The sequence below is a fragment of the Chrysemys picta genome, chromosome 9 (assembly GCF_011386835.1).
Source record: "Chrysemys picta bellii isolate R12L10 chromosome 9, ASM1138683v2, whole genome shotgun sequence".
Lineage (NCBI taxonomy): Eukaryota > Metazoa > Chordata > Testudines > Emydidae > Chrysemys > Chrysemys picta.
The window spans coordinates 70,561,915-70,586,879 of NC_088799.1; the positions used below are offsets into that span (position 1 = coordinate 70,561,915).

Below are 24,965 nucleotides of genomic sequence, written 5' to 3' on the forward strand. Positions count from 1 at the left end.
GCCGGGAGGGCTCCGCGCCGCTCCGGTCGGCGTGGAGGGAAGGACGCGGGCTGCCCTGCTGGGCTTGCTACAGACCTGGGGCAGGCGGAGCTGGCCATGCCGCCCTAGGATTGGGCGGAATGCTGCCCCATAGAATCTGCCGCCCCAAGCACAAAATTGCTCGGCTGGTGCCTTGAGCCGTCCCTGAAGAGGAATTCTAGCCCTCTCTTTCATCAACAGAGGTCATCCATTAATATCCCTACAATCCAATAACCTGATTCTGCAACTTTAATCACGTCTAATGTTTGCTCCCACAAGTAATTTCCTTCCTTCCATAGGACACTAGTAAAATATAATATTTATATAGAAACCTTCAAATTTTTGTTCATCTGTTATTTCATTTTTCTATTCAGCTTAGAAATATTTTATGTAATTTCCTTTTTCCATTCTACCCAAGTCCTTTGGTCAAGGAGAACCTAAGAAAGAATTATTCACCAAAGAGAGTTCATGTCATAGCCAGTGTTCTATTGAGTGAAATAATTTTCTAATTTGAAATAAAAAAGGACTACTCATTAGGTAAACTAAGCAAATCCATTCCTTCTTAAAGATTGCATTTTTATTGAAATATATTTTTCTCTTCCAGTTTTCATGTTGTGCTTGCTGGTGGCATGTTGGTAGAGCTTTTTAAAAATATATTTTACACTTCCAGATCATTATTTTCAGTGAAAAGGGATAACCTAAGTTTATTCCAAAAAAATCACAATATTTGAGGCTACAAATACATAGTTAATCTTAGACTATATTAATAATTATTTATGCCATTCCAAGTGAAATATGTTACTAAATAATATATGGACAATAACTATAACAATTGCAGAAATAGATATTTGATCTGTAAGTGCATTCTCCTTTCAAAACCTGAATTACTTTAATGTAATAAGCCTACATTTAACACCAAAGGGAGAAGGATATATTTTTATGAATATGTATTGCATAGTTGTTTCTCTTCTGTTACTTATTATATAATAAGTCCCATGTGTTATTCCTACCACAGAGAATCTCTGATGAGCTTTGAATTTACTTCTCCTAAATTATAGTCTCATTTATTATGAACTAACCTCAGAACAAATTTTCTTCTTATGTTCAAGAACAAAATTTCTTGTACTGAAGGTCAAAATAAGTACTGAAGTCAGAATGAAAAACAAAATGCTTTGAAGCATGCAATGCCATAATAATGGCTCAATACCTATTTTTTTAGTTCTGTGAAGAGTATTAATTTTAATAACATTCTACCACAGGTACAAAAAATATTCAGTACTTTTGGATGTATAATTCAGGTAATCCTACTACATCTCCTGCTGATTACAAAACTATTAAGTAGCAGCTTTACAATACTTAAGTAGGTTGTATAGTATTGTAACCACAAAAATGGTAAAGACCAAGTCAAAGTTGGTGCAGGTGGAGGAAAGATTGACTTTAAAATCCTTGCAATATATAAAATACACAAAATAACAGACACTTCAACATTATATGTATATGTACTAAAATAATGAGACACCGGTTTATGTTGAGTAGAATGCTGGCAGATATAAAAAAATTCTATAATACGTGTATGGGTTTATTTTTCCTGCGGACATATAGTGCATTAAACCCTTAGGTTAGATACAAATAGCAACTTTAAATCTATCCTAATGCCAATGAAAGCTATAGAATTGCAGCATTGTTGTCATTAAAATAGCTTTAGTCACTCAACAACAGAAGTTGCTGTTTTACAAGCCATTTTATTTCACTGATGTCATAAGACCACTGGAAACAGTTCTATTACCACAGTAAGAATTTGTTTTGTACAAAGCCTTATACATTGCCTAAGGGTTTGGAGCACCCAAATTCCAACGTTAAAGTTAACAAGAAATGGGTCCCCAAATCCCTTAGGAGACTTTGCCAACCTCAACCTGAATTTCCTAAACCTGTACTTTGAGGTAAATGGAATGTTTGTTTTTCCTAGTTCACAAAAAGAGTCCTACAGAAATGTGATACATTGCTATATACGCAGCCGGGTCAGGTTTACAATGCTATACAACAGCCGATCAGGAAGAACAATGGATAATAAAGTGTTTTCTCCTTCTTCTTGGCATATATGAGGGAATATTGATAGGATCATGAAAAAGTAAGACATAGCAAGATATAATGAAATGATAAAGCAAATTCCATAGTCTTCAGATGAGTAAGTTTATTTGCTTTGGGCTTTTCTGAATTTGGAAGGCAACACAGAGTTTGACTGAATAAAACTCAGTATACAAATGATCCATGTGACATGACCTCAGCTCACAGCCATGGGCAACTAGTCTAAAATAAAGCTCTTGCACAGAGACAAAAAAGATAAAAAGGAAGAAAGTCAATAATACACTTTGATTGGATTTTCTGGTTCTGAAGTACCAATCCACACTGTTACCATCATCATGCAGTACTGTGGAAAAAAACACCATTTTCTGAAAAATAATGTGATTCCCATGGGAGCCATCAAATGCAGAAAACCATTAGTGCATTTCACCACCACCACCACCAAAAACACATTCTCCTTTCCTCTCTGGTAAACAAAGTATTCAAAAATTAAACCACACAAGTCGTGCCACAGGAATGATTTTCCTTTCACTTATGACAGGAAACAGATAAATGAAAGTGAACTTTAGTTATGTATAGATCTTGATCCACTAGACAAAGCATTTGCAGTAACAGCACAAGGAAACAACAACTCATTGATATTATTTAGTGTTTGGCTTTCTTTTCTCCACCAATCAAATCACAGTCTTGTCAAACAGGGAGAAAAATGTTATCCTCGCTTTACTTTTGCAGTTAATTTCTGGGACTGATAATGGTTTAGCGATATTTTAAATTAGTCCTCCAGGAACATTTTAAAAGACTAAATTTGTTAAAAGCCTTGAAGTCTTGAATGTTAACCTTTTTGGTGCTCTGCAGATGTCCAGAAATTTTGTATTTGTATGGCTCCCACGTCAATCAACAGTAAAAATACCAATGAAGTCAATAGGAACAGTTAGGACAATACTGAGCACTTTTGAAAATCTCACCCATTATGTGCTTGCAGATGACTGATATCTCCTACAATACCTAATGAAGGAACTTGATTATTGTGTGCATCAAATCTGGTACTCACGGAATTAAAATGGAACATGTTTGTTTTGTTTTTTTCTTCTTAAGATTTTGTGAAAAAAAGCTAGATTAACTCTAAAGCTAAATTAATTGTCTGGGATTTTCTAATGCAAAATTTCCACATTTCTTAATGCATGTCTTTTAAACAGTAAAGTTCAACTAATTAAGATGCAGCTTCAGTTAACTGAAATATCTCAAGGTCATCTTCTCCCTCCACCCCCCATGTTCTTTCCCTGTTGACTGATGGGTGAAAGATCTCAGGGTTTAAACCAAACAGCATGCCAAACAGCTTCAAAGTGAAATACGGGGGGATGCTATTACATTTCATATTTCCAAACATAGTGACAACCTTCTCTCTGGCCTGGCAGGAAACCACCACATATATTATAGAGAGAGAAACATTTATGAGAAGTAGAAAATCATGTTCAGCACATTTCACATCAATTATAGCTTCCCATGCCCCCCTGCTAGTACACTACTTCCAGGTAATTCCTTGAGGCAGTATATTACAGGGATAAAACAGAAGTGCAGAAATTATTTCCTAAGGAGCATCTTTCTAGCCTTGATACACATGTAACTACCATTAGAATAATGTAGAGAATGGGCCACTAATCCGCAAAAGGACATTGTTTTTGCATGTTTTAATGAGGTTTATAAAGAGAGACAAATCTTAGAGTGATGCCTTTGCTTTCAAATTAACTCTGACATTGCTAGACTGATTTTTTTGATGTAATGGGTTAGTGCAAAATTTGTTTCAATTAAAGTGGGCGAACACAACCTGCCCAGTATCAAACAATTACACTTCAACTTGTTTAATTAAAAAAAAGTTGGATCATCAAGTATGTATTTGTTTTTAAAGAGGCCTTTCCTAATTTTAATAATTTTGCATGATAGCAGAGAAAAGAGTTTTGTAGCTTTGCTGCTATCAAATCTGTAGAGATAAAGTTCAAAGACACCTGAACCACTGAAATATATCTCTTTTTAATACAATTAATCTTTAAAAGTTTTCAAAGCAGCATAGCTTAAGAGTAACTGCTCTTTTGCACATATCTCTTCCTACCTATTATATCTGATACAGGACGAAGAAATTAAGTATCTGCTGTGATACAAGTAAAACTAGATAATTAAACCCCCTGTGCTGTATGAAAGGAATTCGTGACATAATGTAAGGAAATGAGTCTTCTAACTCATTTGAGGGTATTTTCCCACTAGTAAAAATCAATTGTATGTTTTCCATTACACATTACACACATACACACACATCTGCATACTACCACTGAATATGAACAGACAGTCCTTATCCAGTTCTCTGATTCAGGCAAACTTGTTACTTTATTGGGAGTTTGTTTGGAGAAAGGACTACAGGATTTGGACCTGAGGTGTAAATTGTACAGTTCTAAATCAGACAGGATCAAATTCTGCCTCCAGTCACCCACGTAGTCAGAGGAGTTGCATGGAAATACTTGATGGCAACTTTGGCCCAAATTCTGCAAATGCAGATGAATTTTCAAAGGATCTCCTTTGAGTGCTTTGGTCACTTATTGGGCACTCAGGTGGTAAAGGTAATTTTCAAAGGAGAAAGAGGGCAGTGCTTGCTCATTGAAGATATGCATCCAGTAATGAGTGGATATGAATTCAACAGTCTTTTCATGAGTTGCCTGTGGCCTGCTGGGACAGTACAATGACTTCATCAGCACACGAATAGAAAGAAAAACCTCAAATAAATGGGAAGAGTGAGTGAGACAATAGTTTTTAAAAGTGATGTTAAAGCACCTTTTCCTGTTTTGTGTTTCAGTTATGGCATGGCAATATTCAATGTTTCATATAATCTATGGGAAGTAAATACTCCCGTAATTTACCTGCAATTTACCATGTAAGGTGTTAACTCCTGAAAATGAATTCCTAGGTTTGGTGCAAGTATCAGCTTAAGAGTAAATTTAGTGTCATGGTTAGAGCAAGAAGGAGACAAAGCAGAAGCAAGCAGATCATATAAAAGAGATTTGCAGCCCTGTTCTATTCCATTCTGCTTGTGGAATAGATAGTTCTTATTTATTCATTTAGTTTGATTAGAATAGAAGACTGCAGAATCCCAAGGACTGGTTTCTAGTGTAAACAGATTTTAATACCTTGGTCTCTACTTTGTATATTCTTCCAATTTTCCTTAAGATGTACACAGTTCTGTAAGATAAGCCTACGCAAGTATCTCTTATGCTTTTAAGCTGTACATAATTTTACAAGAAAGCCTGTATCATTTCAGACATACGAAGATTTTCATTTCCAAGAAACTTGTCAAAACATGATTTTTGGGTTGGTCAGTTTCCGTCTCCTTCTTTCCCCTATACAGTTCTGTCACTGTATACAGTGACACTGTCACTGACACCGTCACTGTCAAGGAATGCATAAAGGCTAAATAAGGGAGTGTCAGGTTTTCCATTCAGGGAACAACAGAGAGGATACCTTTATTGTGCCGTGTATGTTGTAGAGGGATTTGGTGAGAATTTTCCCTATTATTTATTGTTTTCTTGTTTCATTCATAGTCATCTGTTAGTCTGGTAACACTTCTGCTTTTCTATTTAATACTTATTAAATTAAAAGGGTTACAGTACAAATAAATATCAGTCATGTTACTGTTGAAAATGTGCTTTTTAACACCCAAATTTCTGGGTTTTCAATAAAATGCTCCCAAACCTCATTTTGAATTCAAACGTTCTAAAGCTACTGCAGTATCAATATGAGTCTTTGGCCTACGGAGTGAGTCCGGAGGGGGAGAGAGAGAGAGAGAGAGAGAGAGAGAGAGATTACTAAGGCACACTAAGGCCTGGGGCTGAGGATTGGGTTTCCCACCTGCTGATAACTGCCCTCTTTTTCTGGTGGACTGTATTTTTGTTCATAGCTAAGTATTGGTAGAGTTTCTTGATTTTAAGCATTAACTGCTGGTCAACTGCATTTGGTATTACTTTTTATTCACTTACAGATGTGTACTCAATGCAGTAAGTGCATTTTCAGACCAAAATATATAAATTAATTTCATTGGTTGATATTGACTTAAAAATGTATGTGCACATATGTGTGGAAAGGACCATTGAAACACATCAACCTGATTGAGTCAGTGAGCAAATTCTGGCTGGGGATACATAAGAACATAAGAATGGCCATACTGGGTCAGACCAAAGGTCCATCTAGCCCAGTATCTTGTCTTCCGACAGTGGCCAGGTGCCACCAGTGCCAGGTTCCCCAGAGGGAATGAGCAGAACAGGTAATCATCAAGTGATCCATTACTTGTCGCTCATTCCCAGCTTCTGGCAAACAGAGGCTAGGGACACCATTCCTGCCCATCCTGGCTAATAGCCATTGATGGTTCTAACCTCCATGAATTTATCTAGTTCTTTTTTTAATCCTGTTATGGTCTTGGCCTTCACAACATCCTCTGGCAAGGAGTTACACAGGTCGACTGTGTGTTGTGTGAAGAAATACTTCCTTTTATTTGTTTTAAATCTGCTGCCTATTCATTTCATTTGGTGACCCCTAGTTCTTGTGTTATGAGGAGTAAATAATGCTTCCTTATTTACTTTCTCCACACCAGTCATGATTTTATACACTTCTATCATATCCTCTCTTAGTCATCTCTTTTCCAAACTAAAAAGGCCCAGTCTTATTAATCTCTCCTCATATGGCAGCTGTTCCATACCCCTAATCATTTTTGTTGCCCTTTTCTGAATCTTTTCCAATTCCAATATATCTTTTGTGAGATGGGGCAACCACATCTGCAAGCAATATTCAAGATGTGGGAGTACCATGGAGTTATATAGAGTCAATATGATATTTTCTGTCTTATTATCTATCCCTTTCTTAATTATTCCCAGCATTCTGTTTGCGTTTTTGACTGCCGCTGCACATTGAATGGATGTTTTCAGAGAACTATCCACAATGACTCCAAGATCTCTTTCTTGAGTGGTTACAGCTAATTTAGACCCCATCATTTTATAGTATAGTTGGGATTATGTTTTCCAATGCGCATTACTTTGCATTTATCAACATTAAATTTCATCAGTCATTTTGTTGCCCAGTCACCCAGTTTTGAGAGATCCTTTTGTAGCTCTTCGCAGTCTGCCTGGATCTTAACTAGCTTTAGTAATTTTGTATCATCTGCAAATTTTGCCACCTCACAGTTTAGCCCTTTTTTCCAGATCATTTATGAATATGTTGAATAGGACTGGTCCCAGAACAGACCCCTGGGGGACACCACTATTTAGCTGTCTCAATTCTGAAAACTGACCATTTATACCTATCCCTTTGTTTCCTATCTTTTAACCAGTTAACAATTCATGAGAGCACTCTCCCTCTTATCCCGTGGCAGCTTACTTTGCATAAGAGCTTTTGGTGAGGGACCTTTTCAAAAGCTTTCTGAAAATCTAAGTACACTATATCCACCGGATCCCCTTGGTCCATATGCTTGTTGACCCCATCAAAGAATTCTAGTAGATTGGTGAGGAATGATTTCCCTTTACTAAAACCATGTTGACTCTTCCTCAACAAATTATGTTCATCTATATGTCTGACATTATTGTTCTTTATTATAGTTTCAACCAGTTTACCCAGTACTGAAGTTAGGCTTACAGGCCTGCAATTGCTGGGATCACCTCTGGAGCCCTTTTTAAAAATTGGTGTCACATTTGCTATCCTCCAGTCATCTGGTACATAAGCTGATTTAAATGATAGGTTACAGACTACAGTTAGTAGTTCTGCAATTTCACATTTGAGTTCCTTCGGCACTTTGGCTGAATACCATCTGGTCCTGGTGATAATTGCGGTTTAATTTATCAATTTGTTCCAAAACTCCTCTAATGCTACCTCAATCTGGGACAGTTCCTTAGATCTGTCACCTAAAAAGAATGGCTCAGGTTTGGGAAGCTCCCTCACATCCTCAGCCATGAAGACAGATGCAAAGAATTCATTAAGTTTCTCCGCAATAACCTTATCATCCTTTAGCACCGCGATCATCCAGTGGCCCCACTGGTTGTTTAGCAGGCTTCCTGGTTCTGATGTACTTAAACATTTTTTTACTATTACTTTTTGATTCTTTGGCTAACTGTTCCTTAAATTCTTTTTTGGCCTTCCTAATTGTAGATTTACACTTCATTTGCCAGTGTTTGTGCTCCTTTCTATTTTCCTCACTAGGATTTAACTTCCATTTTTTTAAAGGATGCCTTTTTGCCTCTCACTGCTTCTTTTACTTTGTTGTTTAGCCACGGTGACTCTTTCTTGGTTCCCTTACTATGTTTTTTAATTTGGGGTATACATTTAAGTTGAGCCTCTATTATGGTGTCTTTAAAAAGTTTCCACACAGCTTGCAGAGTTTTCAGTTTTGGCACTGTATCCTTTATTTTCTGTTTAACTAACCTCCTCATTTTTGTGTAGTTCCCCTTTCTGAAATTAAATGCTACGATGCTGGGCCACTGTGGTGATTTTCCTGCCACAGGGATATTAAATTTAATTATATTATGGTCACTATTACCAAGCGATCCAACTATATTCACTTCTTGGACCAGATTCTGTGCTCTACTTAGGACTAGATCAAGAATTGCCTCTCCTCTGGTGGGTTCCGGGACCAGCTGCTCCAAGAAGCGGTCATTTAAGGTGTCAAGAAACTTTATCTCTGCATCCCGTCCTGAGGTGACATGTACCCAGTCAATATGGGGATAATTGAAATCCCCCATTATTATTATTGAGGTTTTTTACTTTAATAGCCTCTCTAATCTCCCTGAGCATTTCACAATCACTATCACCATCCTGGTCAGGTGGTCGGTAATATATCCCTACTGCTATATTCTTATTATTAGAGCATGGAATTTCTAGCATGGTTATCTCCCAACAACATTAGCAGGTATTAGTGCATACATCTGAAGGCAAAGTTGAGATAAATGAACACAAAGATAAGTATTTACTAAAGAGTCTTCCTTGACTAAAGAAAAAAAGTTTTCTTCTTCAAGACACGGTCTATTTCAGGGGTGGCCAACCTGAGCCTGAAAAGGAGCTAGAATTTACCAATGTACATTGCCAAAGAGCCACAGTAATATATCAGCAGCCCCCCATCAGCTCCCCCACCATCCCCCACACCGGCAGCCCTGCCAATCAGCACCTCCCCCTCCCTCCCCACACCTCCCGATCAGCTGCTTCAGGGGAGGGGGCGGGAAGGGGTGGAGTGGGGGCAGGGCCTGTGGCAGAGCCAGGGGTTGAGCAGTGAGCACCCCCTGGCACATTGGAAAGTTGGCACCTGTAGCTCCAGCCCCAGAGTCGGCGCCTATACAAGGAGATGCATATTAACTTTTGAAGAGCTGCATGTAGCTCCGGAGTCACAGGTTGGCCACCCCGGTCTATTTCATTACATGCAGCATTTGAGGAAAATGGTCAAGGGTAGCAAGGTCTGAACTTCCATATTACACTTAAGAAATGTATAGAATGCTAAATGCAACTCTATAGATTAAAGTAGCTTTATCCTGGGTTTGTACCCAGTAGTATTATGGTGGGCAATTATAAAGGGGTTAAAATAAAACAAAATGTACACATCATTGAAAGCCTATGTATAGGGTGACACAAAATGAGAACAACCAAATTTAGAAACCACAATATTCCTAAACATTCCATTCCTATATGTAGAAAAAATACACATTCCCTTTTTCTGTCCATCATAACGGCCACAAAAATATTGTTTTTGTCTGTTTCCCATGCTTTTTGTCAGCCCAAACATGAATTATTTTAGGAAGTTTGGAAAAAGAATGGTTTAACTAGTTTCAAGCTATTCAAATGTAAAACAAATCTAACTTTTTCTCTCTATCTCTCTATATTATGTATAGTCCTGTAGATCTTGCCTTCAGTATCATCTTCAAAGTCATTTTTATGAATACAGTGAAATACTAGTTGCCTGAGCATCCCTAACATGAACAGGGAAAGTGTCTCGTTCAGATACTAACTGCTTCATACAATCAAGTCTCCTCAAAATGAAAGGGCATAATTCATATTAACCTTAATGGGTGGTAGATGCACACATCAAAGGGAGCATTAACTCCTGCATTTTTTTTTTCATTTTAAAGTTAACAGGCATGATATCAATATGATCTATTTTAATGGGCTTCAGTTTTGTAAAACATGCCCTATATCTGAGACTAGATCTCGTTCTGCAGAACCCTGTGATATAAACAGACATATCATCAGGCTACATATAAATTTTGATTAAAAGATGAAGATTCGCACAAAGATCCATGTGACATCCAACTGGAAAAACTGGGACTGAAATACCCAAGATGGCTGGGTTCTATTGGGTCACATACAAAATGTCAAGGAAACTGATGCTTTACGTTGTTCTCCTCCCCTGTAGAATTCTATGATCTTGGCACTTAACTTTGTACTGTAAGTATGACAAATTCAGCCTCTTTAGGAACTGACCATCCTCTACAACTCACCAGCTCCACTAACTGAGGATCATACTTTATCAGCTTTTAGAGACTCTACAAGTATTTAGGTGTCAGACTGATCTTTCCCAGTTCCCTTACTTCTCTCTTAATCTGTTTGCTGATTTGAGAAAATTGCTATCCTTTTAAAATTATATTTCCACTATGTTAACAATAAATAACAATTAGAAGGTATATAAAGGGCTTCTCATAAGGAACCACAAATGCAGGAATCCTGCATTATAACTACTGTTATAATATCTATTATTTAAACAGTATTAAATATCTATTATTTAAACAGATATTTAAACAGTAATATTGCTTGAGCTCCAAAAGTTCTGTATTCCACATATAAGGAGCATAAGGTGTGTTAAATAATATGTCGGGCAACTACTGTCCTTGTCAGATAAGACTGAAAAAACGTTGATTATAATTATAGATGACTGGAACTAACGGCCACATTATAAACTATGGGGAGATTAATGCTGCATACAATTAGTAACGTGATCTGAACAAAGATATGTTACATCACAGATGCTGGAGTAAGTGCTTGGGCATGTACAGGTAAAGCAGACTAGTTTGAAAAGGCCCATTAATTAAAGGCCCATTGAGTGAATGGGAAGGCTCCCACTGACTTCAATGTTCTTTGCACTGGGGAAAGCTCTTGTGTTTGCTTTCTTGTGTACATTGCTCCAGGAAGAGGGGAGATTTTGATGAAGGAAGAAAGAAGAATCCAGTATGCTATGTGTCTAGTATATCCATTTAACATTTGCTTTTCCAGGTTTTGAAGGAATGTACCAGTATGGACAATCCAAAACACTCAAAAGCATTCTCCCCTAATCAAATGAATCCAGAAGTTGAGGTTTTAAGACCACCATCAAATGCTCACCATAATAAAGTCTGGCAACACCAGACTGTGCACAAAGGGCTGGGAAGTTGCAAGCTAAACTAAGAATTCAGACGATATTAGTGTAAGTATCCCTTAGACCAATGCAGCCCCCCACCCTTCATGGGGGTCTGGAGAAATGAAAGAAATATGATGCTGTGGAGGCTACCATCAAAATATGTCAATTAAGAACTCTCTATCCTGCAAACGAACAAAAAAAAAAGGCTGAATTCTTTGTACTCAATTCAGCCCTTCAGAAAAATCCTGAGTAAACACAGCATAGCCTGCTGGACAACAAATTTCAGTTTTGTTGTTGTACCAAACGGGGGGGGGGGGGGGGGGGAAATATCTCAGAATTTAGAGTCCTCCTTGGAGAAGGCCCTCCCTTAGACTTACAGCTCTGAGAACAGTTACTTCAAATATTCCTGATCTCAACTTCTGAATTAAAGAGAGGTTGTCTCTAGGTTACTAGAACAAAACCCTTGTTAGCTATACAGAGCAAAACCAATACCACATAGCACAATAGCAGGAATAGTAAGACTACAGGAGGTCTGGTTTTCAGATACAAGCTCTTGAACATTCCATGGCTCCAGCAGATTAACCTAAACAGCAAAAATAATGTACATTGTATATATATATTAGCTATGTTAACTTACTAAACCTTTATAGAGAATCAAAAACTGAGCATTATTTTCAGACAATTATGCTAACACGTGTTAGAACAAATGGAGATTTTTATAAACATTCTCTGAGTTACACACATATTTAGTCTTTATAATGAGTCACATCCTGGAAAGAAGGAAAATGCTTGCAGAACTGTTTCACAGGGAAGCAATATCTGCTCTGATTGTCATGCTTCTGTAAAAGAAAATGAATCCGAAATGGACAAGAAGAATTGAAATGCTGCAACATAAAACATCTTAAAATCAAGTTAGCAATTACGTAGCCTTGTTGACCATTGGCAGGCTCCATGTACGAGTTCATTCAGTGAATGGATCACAGAAGAAGATTATAATGGAAAACCTCATGAATATGATTAGGCTATTTTGTACAGGACATCAGGTACTTAACTAGAGAAAAAAAGATGCCTCAGTCCAGTCTCATTAGCATTTGGCCTACATCATTGGCAAGGAAGGGCTTCAGGCCAAAAGTGACCCTCTTGAGAGATTTTATTCTATTAAACAGGAAACACACTTGTCCAACAGTTCTCATACCTCCAGTGGAAAATTAACTTCTTCATTAAATTTGTGACTGTATCAAATTTAATGAAGATATTAATTTGGATAAAGATCCATCCAAAATGAGAGAGTGAACTAATTAAACCTATGTCGTCTGAAGTAAAACATTTCCGTGAATACTTCTTTGTGTTCACAATAAAAAGTTACATGGATGCAAACTAATTCAAGAAATATGCTACTGAAAAGCATGACAATGCTTTGCATGTTGAACCTAAACAAACAAGGGCCAATCTTGGAGACCTAAATCAGATAAGACTCGCAGTGAAGTCAGTAGAAGGCTTGCCTGAATAAAATGAGCAAAATCTATAAGGTTTGGGCCCATGAGCTGAGTCCTCTGGATCACTGGATAAAAAACTAATTGTGCATAAGAGTTATTTATTGTCCATTTATTAATCTGTCTAATACAGTAAGTCATTTGACATGTCATTAGTTATTTGAAATGAATATTTAATAAAACAGTAGATGTACTTTTATTTCACCAGTTATGTTTAGAAGTATGGAATAAAGGAACATGTTTTACAACTACTGATATATTTATTTTTTAACATGGAGACTTGATTGGTCTCAGTTCAATTCCAATAATTCCAATAGAGGAGAAATATTTCACATTGAGAATCAAAGACAGAGAGAAAAAGAAAATGTGCTGGCAGCAGGGCTGTTCATTCTGGGCACATTTAAGTGAACAGACCAGAAAATATGACATTTTTTTCTCTCTATGTTCTAAATTGGCTTTTGTCTAAATGTCATATTTATTTTCCTAGTTCAATCCACACCTGTGGCCTTTTGGGCCTAAATTTATGACAGATGGACTGGACTCTGGACTATTTAGCAGTATATTCTCTCTCTGTGGGTTTACATATCCATGCCTTGGGGTGCTATGGCAACAGCCCAATGGGCTTACTTTTTAGCACAGGCTTTGTTTCTGCCTCAAGTGTTCAGCCTTGGAGCCGAATATTTAAAAAGGATGGACCAACTATTATATATGACCCAGCCATAAATTACCGACTCTCTTCAGCATTATTATGACAATTAGTCACTGACTTCTACAACTAAGTTTGGGAACCTATTTTTAGAAGAACAGGCATGCCAAAATAACAGGATCTGTGAGTGAGTAAAGAACTGAAATGCAATCAACACTGCAGCAATACTACCTAATAGCAGAAAACAATAAATGAATCAAATAATTTTAAAAAGCTTTAAAATCACATGTATAGGTATGTTCTATTTAATAGTCTTAATCAATACAACTCCCTATTTATGCTTTTGAACAACTGAAAATAAAATCGCTGTGCTGTTTAGTGAGCCACTCAGTGATCATTTCCGGACAACATCTCTATTTACTGAGCCTGGATTTTGAAAAACACAGAGCAGCTAGTGCATCAAAGAATGGCAGTAATTTTACTGTAGGCAGAAAGCCCTCTACTGGAGCAGACAAAAATAAAAAAGGTCTGACAAATATCTGGTGCAGAAAAACCTTGAAATAAACTCTGCCGTTTTGACTTCCATGCATGTTGCATGTATGGAAGTCAAAGTACTTGCTTGGGGGGGAAAAAGGGATAATTTGGTTTGAGCACTTAATCTGCTACTGACCTCCAGGAAGAGTGTTTCATACTGGAGCCTGTGTATGAGGTGATCTTAGAGAGGGTGTGCTAGACACAGAGTGATCAGTGCAGGAAATATGAGTGCACATATCAGGTCTGGACATGAGTAAGCATGACACATCTAAGCATATTTTGAGGCAGTGCTGAAATACATTCATGTATTAATTCTGAAAACTTTTGTGTTAAAATTTGGAGTTTTATCAGTAAATGTTTCATTGCCATTTAATTTTTCTATCACTAATACTGTGCTACTAGTCCCACTCAAAACAGTGGCCAATGTATCCTGCTTTTTCTTTGTATGAAATGAAACAATCACTCTGAAGCAAAGCAGAAAGGGGTAAAATTTACCAAATAATGAACTTACAAGGAAGCTGTGGTATGAAATATGGAAGGAATACAAGTAACAAAGATACAATCTGTCTAGTGGATATGTACTAGGAGTCAGGAGATGTGAGTACTATTCCTAGATCTGTCACTGAAGTTGCTGTCTGATTGCAGGCATCTGATTTTGCCTGTCTGTGCCTCAGTTTCTCCATTTCCATCATGAGGATAATGATATTCAGCATCTTTTGTAAAACATTTTGTGGCCTATGGATGAAAAGAGTTATAACATTGGTACAGGTGTTGTTCTATGCTGGATTATTATTATAAAACCACAAGACGAGCCATTTTGATTTCAAAATGCTGTGGTGAGCGAAAGTTCTCCCAGATGGGTACATCCACTTTAGACAATGAGTAAGTGCATGCCCAAGAAGATCAACAGTCCAGTCTGACAAACAACTACATCTAGTGGTGAAAAACTTCTAAAGAACTGGAGAGTAGAGTTACGCCATCCAGAGGTTTGCTTCAATTCTAGTTTTATCCAAAGCATCCTAATTTAGAAGCCATATTATTGAAGAGAATTGAGATTTAACATTTTCCCCCTTGATCTCTACAGAACTAGATAGTCTTTTGTTCTTTATGTTTGCACCTTGTTACAATAACACAGTATGTACTGAAGTTTTGTACTGTATTATTGTTCTGCTCTCAGGTTGTATTCGTTTTTCAGAGATTACCATTGCTTTTTTGTGCACAGCCAAAGGACTGTTACAGCAAAAATACCCATAATGTCCCTTCAGACTTTCTGATCGTTTGTTTGCAATCCTGAGACAGAAGTATGATTTTTCTCTGCTCATTAAATAAAAAGGTTACAGGTTAGCATCTTTGAACTGACGCTCACTCACAGAGTGCAAACACAGATTCTCTTTCAATTCCTTACCCAGAGGCTGGCTATATGATTGATACAATAAACTTTAGAAAATGCTTCTAACTCAGCAAACATCTTTCAGTATAACAAAATGAATTGGTGATACAATAAGCTTAATAAGTGTTCCCTCTCTGATGCCATCTGACATGATGTGAAAGCTTTGGTGGATTGTATAATGTTTTAAGAAAATTTAACCATTGTAAAAATCAACTAATTAAGCTTCACATTTGTGGTAAGACCCTTTTATCTTCTACTGAAGGCTGTTACAAATTTCACAAGACACTAGGATATCTCTGAAGGATCTGTCTAGGCAGCAAACAAACTCCTTGAGAGATATTTGAGTTTTTTGAAATTACTATCTTGATCTTTCCCCCCCTCAGAAAGCTGTTTTAGATATATTTCTTACAAAGTGGAAAGTACTTGAAAAACACAAGTGTTCAAAATTACATTTAGTTTTATTCCACTGAACATCCTGCAAATTATTAGAATGTAAGAACTATTATTTTGAAGATATGGCTTTTCTTATTATTATTTCTTTTACTTTGGCTGGCTTAGCCAAAATCTAGATTCATTTCAGGTCAAACTATAGATCTACTAATTATCAGGCTCTCCACTAAAAAAATATATACATGATCTATACGCATATAATTCATCTTGGAGGAACTCCATTAACTGTCTAAGGCAGTTAACAGATATATGGGCAGACTCTGTCACCCTTACTAATGTTGAGCAGTACTTTACACTGGTTTCAGTAGACAACTTGCAGAGTAAGTTATTACTCAGTGTAAGTATGGACAGCAAATGCTAGCACATATCTATATAGATCAATACAAGAAAGAGACGACATGTACCATGGAAGCAGAAGATAAATGTTGCCATAGAGAAAGAGTGCACAAAAAAGGAATAGAGATAGAGATGTGATAGTTGTAAGAGAGAATGGTCCATGAGATGGAAAAGAAAAGCTTAAAGGAAGAATGCCAGGTCCTCAGAACTTTGTTCAGGTACCTAACTGTGGGAGATCATTTAAACTCAAAGATGGGTAGGTTTGTATGTTTACACACTACAGGGACAAAAGCAGTTCTTCCGCTGACCTAGCTGCATCTAGCGTAGGGGTTAGGTTGACTTTACTACATCGCACTGGGCATCAACGTTTTCACTGCCCTGAGTGATGTAGCTAGGTCAATCTATCTTTTAAGAGTAGACCAGGCCTCGGACACTAAAGTTGGGATTTTCAGAAGGGCCTAAGAGCGTTAGGCACCCCCCTCCCACTGAAATTCAGTGGAATTTGGGGGTGACTAACTTCCTTAAGGGCCTTTGAAAATCTCAGACTGTTTACATACTCCATACTGTATACAAACTTTCTTACATTATATGTGATTTCCCATATATTATTAGTTTCCTATTTTGCAAAAACATTCAGGCCTGGATTCTTCATTCCATCTGAGCAGGATGCAGTGGAAAAGGAGTGACTATAGGAAGTAGGGTTGCCAGGTGTCCGATTTTTGAATGGAACGCCCGGTCGAAAAGGGACCCTGGTGGCGCCGGTCAGAACCGCCGACCGGGCCATTAAAAGTCCAGTCGGTGGTGCTGCAGGTATAAGGCAGGCTAGTCCCTGCCTGTCCTGACAGTGTGCTGCGCCCTGGAAGCAGCCAGCAGTGTGCTGCTCCCGCCACGAGCTCCGGCTCCACACTCCCATTGGCCGGGAACTGTGGCCAATAGGAGCTGCAGGGGCAGTGCCTGTGGGTGAGAGCAGCACGCAGAGCCTCCTGGCCCCCCTGCCTTGAAGCCAGACCAGCTGCTGGCTACTTCTGGGCACCGAGCCAGGACAGGCAGGGAGCCTGCTTTAGCCCCACTGAGCCACTAACCAGGAGCTGTCCGAGGTTAGCCCACGCCCAATCCCCGAGCCCCAACCCACTTCCCCAGAGCTGAGCCCCCCGCCCCAAACCCAGAGCTCCCTCCCACACCCCAACCCACTGCCCCCTCCTTCACTCTGAATCCCTCGGCCCCACCTCCAGCCTGGAGCCCTTTCCTGCACCCCAAAACCTTCATCCCCAGTCTCACCCCAGAGCCCTCACCCCAGCCAGAGCCCTCACCCCCTCCTGCACCCCTACTCCCTGCTCCAGCCCGGAGCCCCTTCCTGCACCCTGAACCCCTCATTTCTGGCCCCATCCCAGAGCCCACACCCCCAGTTAGAGCCCTCACCCCCTCCCTCACCCCAGCCCCCTGCCCCAGTCCAGTGAAAATGAGTGAGTGAGGGTGGGGGAGAGTGATCCCCGAGGGAGGGGTAATGTAGTGAGCGGGGGGTGGGAATGGGGTCTTGGGGAAGGGGCGGGGCAGGGCCAGGGTCTCAGGGAAGGGCGGGGTAGGGTGATCAGTTTTGTGTGATTAGAAAGTTGGCAACTCTAGTAGGAAGCCCATTGTGGTTCCTGGATCCAGGACTGCCTAGCTGTGGTGCAAGTTAGGGATCCACTAGGACCTTGCACAGGGGAGGATCGGACGTACTAGAGCCAGGGCCGCCCGGGGGGGGGGCAAGTGGGGCAATTTGCCCTAGGCCCTGGGCCCCACAGGGGCCCCCACGAGAGTTTTTCGGGGCCCCTGGAGCAGGGTCTTTCACTTGCTCTGGGGACCCCGGAAAACTCTCGCAGGGCCTGGGCCCCCGGAGCTTCTTCCGCTCCGGGTCTTCAGCGGCAATTCGGCGGCGGTGGGTCCCTCCGCTCCGGGACTCGCCACTGAAGTGCCCCGAAGACCCGCGGCGGGGGGTCCTTCCGCCCCGGGACCCGCCGCCGAAGTGCCGGGCCTGCCGCAGAAGAACCCAGACCCCAGGAATCCTCTGGGCGGCCCTGACTAGAGCACTGGTTTAAGGCCACTTTCTGTTGCTTGTGAAGACTGGAAAATCCAGCTCTCAAACTTTTTGATGCTAGGAGGTCAACTTGGGAGGCACTTTAAATGTGCTCATTTCAAAGTCAGAAAAAGAAAGAAAGAGAGCAAAGCAGAAATGTTTCCTGTAAGACTTTCTTTCGTGCTTCTCAGATTGAAACTGTTTTTTAAATAGCAGAGATTTTTGTGCATTTAAAAATGAGTTATGTGATGATTACCTAAAGGAGTATTAAAAAAAAATATGCAGGATAATTCCATCAAGGCTTTTTAAAATCCTATATGCAATTTGTCAGTCTTTTCAGGGGGTTACAAATCTGAACTGCAGTGGTAGAAACAACCATTTATATGCCATTATTCATTCCCAAGACTTATTCATAAGCGCTGCATTACACAGTTTTCAGAGGGCGTTAACTATCTCAACTTTTATTCAGCACATGTACTGTCTGCACTATTCATTGGTTGGGTCATACACAACTTGCTTGTGCATTCTCAACCCATTTTTTAGTTTTATTTAAATGCAGTGTTATTTATTGTAATGTATAGAAAATAGCCACAATCCAAGGTGATTGCTAAGATAAAATGAGAGATAAATAGCTTTTATCATTACTTCCCACACAATGTTATTATCTACACAGGTGTGCCTAGAGTCAGTCCCCTTCACCTCTTCATTTCTAAGACAGTTCACAACCTTTGTTTCATTATGCAGATGCCAGTGCTCTAAAATAGTTTCTAAGAAGCCAGCCAAAGAGAGGACTGCGGTCACCATATAGACTGTATGGAATTTAGCAAGATGGATTTTAATTCCTGGGAAGACCAGGAAAGACCCTGGATTTTTACTAACAACAACAATATTTTTAAAAGTCCTGTTTAAAGGGCAGTTGTTCACCCATATATTTTAGTGACTTACAATCTCTAATAATTAGTATTGTGTGTGTAATACCCATGCACACACACACAGTATGTTAAAATAACATTGTTAAGGCTGCAAAGTCAAGTACTCAAAAAAGAGGAAATGCATGAAGTAAGACTGCCTGTGCAACGTTAGTTCAGCCTCCTTGTACATATGCATTATGATACAGTCATTAATTACAAGGATACACAATATTTCTCCCAAGAACCCCTGCCCCACTCAGTGCACAGAATTAACAGCACTCACTCAAAGGGCAACTCTTCAGTATTTTGTTTTCTCTTAGGGTTACCATTCGTCCGGATTCCCCCGGACATGTCCGGCTTTTTTCAGTTAAAAATAGCATCTGGGGGGAATTTGTCAATGTCCGGACTTCCCCCGCCCCCCATGCAGAGCGTGCGGGGCTTACAGGGCAGCCGGCCGGATGGTGCCACCCGCACGGGCTCCGGCAGCCAGAGCCCTTCCTCCACTTCCCCCTCCTCTCCCCTGAAACTTGAGACCACTCCCCTCCTCTCCCTCCCTCCCTCCCCCCGTCCCTGCATTCACAGATCAGCGGCCGTCGCCTCGGCCTCCGGCAGTCTGGAGCTCTGACCCTGCTCCCCTCCCCCGCTGCCGAGCGCGCTGTTCTGCAGCACAGTAAGGGGGCCGGGGGTCAGAGAAGCGGCAGGGAGGTTCTGGGGGGGGGTAGTCAAGAGACAGGGAGCAGGGTTGGATGGGTCAGGAGTTCGGGGGGGGCTGTCTGGGGGTTGGGGGTGTAAGGTTTTGGGCAGTCAGAGTACAGGTGGGGGGGGGTGTCTCAGGAGGGGGCAGTTAGGGGACAAGGCACAGGGAGGCTTAGGTAGGGGTGGGGTTCTGGAGGGCAGTTAGGAGCAGGGGTCCCAGGAGAGGGCAGTCAGGGGACAAGGCGTGGGGGGGAGGGTTGGGGGTTCTGAGGGGGCAGGAAGTGGGAGGGAGTGGAAGGGGCAGGGGCGGGGCTAGGGCAGGACAGGGGCGGGGCTAGGGCGGGGCTCCTCCCGTCCTCTTTTTTGATTGTTGAAATATGGTAACCCTATTTTCTCTTCATCATTCAATGTGTGGCAATACACCTTACTTATTGCACACTATTCAAACCAATCACTGTAGCACTTTGTGTGTTCAAAGCACAGCTCCCCTTTACTTCAGTTGCAGCTGTGAGTATTCAGTACTCACAGGATCTCATGTCAGGCTCCCAGAAAACAAGGAACATACAACTACTGATCACGTGTAAAAAGTTTGGTTTAAGAGACTTAGCATTATGTAGTAACTCTGTCACACAAAAAAGGATAGATCCAGTTCCCTAGGATAGCAGTCAACTGCCTTTATCATGAAACAATTGTTTCTCTCCTTGCAATGTCCTGCCCCATTCACTACTGGAGCTGGTCGACCATGGTGAGCATGTCAGGTGGCTCCCCGAGAACTGCTTACTGAGGTCTGAGGCCTTTGACAGCTTTGTCAGCTTTTGTCTGGGATACTGTCTGAGGCTTTTGAGGTCCTGTCTGAGGTACTGTCTGATTACCCGATTTTTACCCTCTAACCTTCCTTCACTCCCGTTCCTATTTTTTCATTTGTTGTTTCCCATAATTACTTGTGGCCTTTAGCTATGGGTGGTCTAAGACCCACCATCTCCCAGGTCCACAACAGGTACTAGAGCTGGTTGGAAATTTTCTGTCACAAAATGCTGATTTGTGGAAAACAAAACATTTCACAGAAAGGTGTCAATTTTGATGAACCTTCTGATGGAACATAGGTGGGTTTTGAAACTTGCTTGGCAGGCAGATGTCACAGGGTGACTGGCCCCTTCCAGAAAGGGAGTGCACCGGGAATGATTACCTGCTGCAGGGAGTAAGAGGGCTCCTGCTGGGCCCTGAGTTAGCAGGGAGAAGACACCAGGAAAGGCCTGTGGAGAAGGCCAAATTCCAGGCCAGAGGTGCTGGGAAAGCCGGAAGGCAGAACCTCAGGGAGGAAGTTCTGTAAGTAGCTTGGAACTGGAGCAGAAGAATGTTTGAACTCTGAAGGGAAGGAGATGTTGGGCCCTGCTGAAACTGGGTGAAGACTTTGACTTCTATGTTGAAAGACTTTGTGCAGGCCTTAATAAGCTGGACCTCAGAAGGGGTAATGTTTTGAATATCTGGATGTGTGGACTTTTTGAGGGAGCCCAAGTTAAGGGGAAACTGAAGCATCAGCAGAGTCATACTTAGAGAGAAGGGTATGTTACAGGACAAGCACACCTTTTGACAGCAGTTTTCTGTCAAAAACCTGCCTGATTTCTTGCCAGCTTGCCAGCCCAACTCCTCAGCAGCCTGCCTGAATGATTCCCTCAGAGTTGCAACCCTAGAGCTTCCAGACTCCAAGGGCTGCCCTATTTACACATCCCAGGGAGCCAGCTGCCCCAAGGGTCAGACAGCACAGACAGCCAATTGGCCCAGGATCCTGGCAACCTTGGAAGCCCCAACTCTATCCCAAACTCTTAGGGTCTAGGCTCTCTGACTCACAGCTGGCAGCCTGGAAGCCCTCACGGTAAAGGCACATCCCTAACTCAATGGCCACTCCTTGCCAAATTCCAAGTCTCTGCTCCAACATGTAGGGCGCTAGGCCTTTCAAAAGAACAGGTCATCTGAACACAAAGTATTTTTCTCTAGCCTTGATCTCAGAAATGGCTGCATCTTTTTGGCTGAAATTTTCAAAAAGAGTTCAGCATGAAACAGATACCTGGCATGGAAGATTTGATGTTAAACTCTTTAAGTTGTTAAAGAAGTATAAAAAAGTTATAAGCAACTAAAAATGGGACGTATTGGACAATAGGTGGTGCTACCAGCCCTGCCCATAATATATATATACTCACAGTACTGTCAATTCCAAACATTCAAATATTACAAGTTAAGCCTTCAAAATCATGAGTGGCTGAAAAATCATCAGATTTAAAGACAAAAACAACTTTTGAGTTATTTTTATTTGTCTTCCAGTTCTGGAGACTTCAGGATGCACTTGAGTCATGTTTTTAAGCTTTTCTTTGCAACCACAAGGACTAGAAACTTACTTTTCTTAAAGAAGAAGAAGAAGAAACTGTGATTTTCAAGTAATCAGGACCGAGGCTTTAAGTAAAACATCAAATATCATGAATTCATGATCAAAATCATGAGGTGGCAACACTAAGTTATATGTACATTTCCCACACCCTCACAAGCATTTGTGCAATATATAATCCAACTCCAGAAATGAAAAAGAAGCTGAAGTGAAACAGGATGGAAGTTACTAATGAAAAGGGAGATACAGTTCTTCATTCTAGAAGTGAAACTGGATAACGCTGTTACTTCTAAGGCTCAAATAAAAAAAAGATGACATAACTTGTAACCAGTCAGCAGACATGTTGCCAATGTGTTTGGTAGATTAGCAATGGCACCCCTCCCCTCTCCCCCTGCTTACCAATAAGAGTGTAACTTTAGTGCTGACCATCACTCTAGCTGAGATCCTGTCCTCCCAACCAGGCTTTATAGGGGGTCTATTGACTACATACACTTCCCACACCCCCAGCATCCCAATCTCTTTGGCTGGTGTTGTGCCCCGCCATACGCTGTGAACCCCACTGAGACTAAATTACAGATTCGTGACAACAGACTAGCATGAGTGATAGCAGCCTAAGTGACACAGCAATTTTCTACAATCAACCAAATTATTCCTTCTTCATGAAAGAGAAATAGCACTAAGAGGCACAATCAAGTACACAGGAGTCAAGAAAACAGAGCTCATGGCACAAATTGTTAAATTGTTCTAAGTTGGGTATGCAACCAGCTAAAGGCATTTAACACAAATTGGTCACTTAGGTATTGACACACTTTCATGTTAAACAAAGGCAAACAAAAGAGATCTTGCACATGTCTGTTGTCCAGAAGAAACTCCACAAATGAGACATCTTAAGTAGAAGCAGATCAGTACTGCTGAGAATAACTCTAAACAACCAGCATGGGAACAATGTGAGGTAGCACTGGTAGTAATGAGAATTCAGATAGTCATAATCAAAAACTAGTTTCCCTCCGTGCAAACTGGCTATGGGATACTGTCATTCAATTCAGCCATGGGTCAACAAATTAGTACTACGTTTTTAGCTCCTGATCCATTAAAGGACTTAAGCATGTGTTTAGCGCTGAAGTCCATGGGACTACTCACATACTTAAGCGCTGAAGTCCATGGCACTACTCGCATACTTAAATTGAAGTATGTGCTTAACTGCTTCACTGGATCAGGGCCCTAACATGCACAATTCCACAGTGTTATGCTTCATGTTACCTTAAGTAGAACTGTTAAAGTCAAACTACTATCTACTTATCTTGCCATTCACCTACTTTTATAGCTTAAATCAACTAAATATCCAACTGCCATTAATCCTAAAAAGAGAAGCATTTAGTTTCACAGTTTGGAGGGTATATTTACAAAAGAATATATATTGCATATATGCCATTGATGCTATCCAGCGTTCTGTTATGATGCTAGTATAACACCGACAGACCCCAGTCGTCGGCAGGCAGGATTGAACGTGGCAACTCTGGAGCTTAGTGCATGAGCCTCTACCGCATGAGCTAAAAGCCAACTGGCTGTTAGCGAAGGCTGTATAACAAGTATCAGGGGGTAGCCGTGTTAGTCTGTATCTACAAAAACAACAAGGAGTCTGGTGGCATCTTAAAGACTAACAGATTTATTTGGGCATAAGCTTTCGTGGGTAAAAACCTCACTTCTTCAGGTACATCTGAAGAAGTGAGGTTTTTACCCACGAAAGCTTATGCCCAAATAAATCTGTTAGTCTCTAAGGTGCCACCAGTGGGGACAGGCATGTGCGTTAGCATGTCATTTGATCCTGCCAAACAATTCCAAAATGTACACACAACATTCAGAAGCTAATATGCAGACTGGTAATTTCCAAGGCAAGAAATAAGTACAAAGGTTTGGTACATTGCAATGTACATCTCTCCCCTGCACCAAAAAAAATCTCTGAGCATTGTTTTTGGGAAGTGGGTTAAAAATGGTTGCTCTTCAGCTATCGGATTACATAGAGAAACAAAGGAATAACATAGAGCTGGGCAAAATTTTGGGGGGAAATTTCTCAACAATTTTGGCTTGACTTTTCCCTGCCCATTTCAGCTGAAATTTTTAAATTTTCTAGCCAGCTGTAGAATAAACAGAATTTCAGAGGGATGATTTTTTGCTGAATGAGATTACTGCCCCTCACTAAGATTTCTCTGCAAATATCACAAGCAATGCAAGGAAAATAATAAGTTAACTGAAATTATAAATTAAAAAAAAAACACCCACACTCAAATCGATATCCCTACCTATTTCATAAGGATTTGGGGATAACCTGACAACAGAGCTAGCGTCAAAATTTGAAAGTTTCTTCTTTTATTGTAATAAACTGAAATCTTAAAGAAATAACTTTTAGAAAGAAGCTTTTAGAAACTGTGCTCTTAAAGCAGATTTTAAACAGTTATTATAATCATTGCATATTCTAATTTGCAGTTTCAGGTTCAGAACACTCATTGGTCAGACTCTGCGTTTACCAGCATTATTACATACTTCACGGTATTCTGTGTACAGAACCTGAGGAT

The 24,965-nt window shown here is 40.4% G+C and overlaps 1 protein-coding gene across 6 annotated transcripts in view; it reads right to left on the minus strand.

Annotated features, from left to right (window-relative positions):
* PCDH11X (protocadherin 11 X-linked) overlaps window positions 1–24,965 on the minus strand; it is a 1,048,566-nt gene that overhangs the window by 162,536 nt on the left and 861,065 nt on the right. The gene's annotated exons all lie outside the window — the stretch shown is intronic.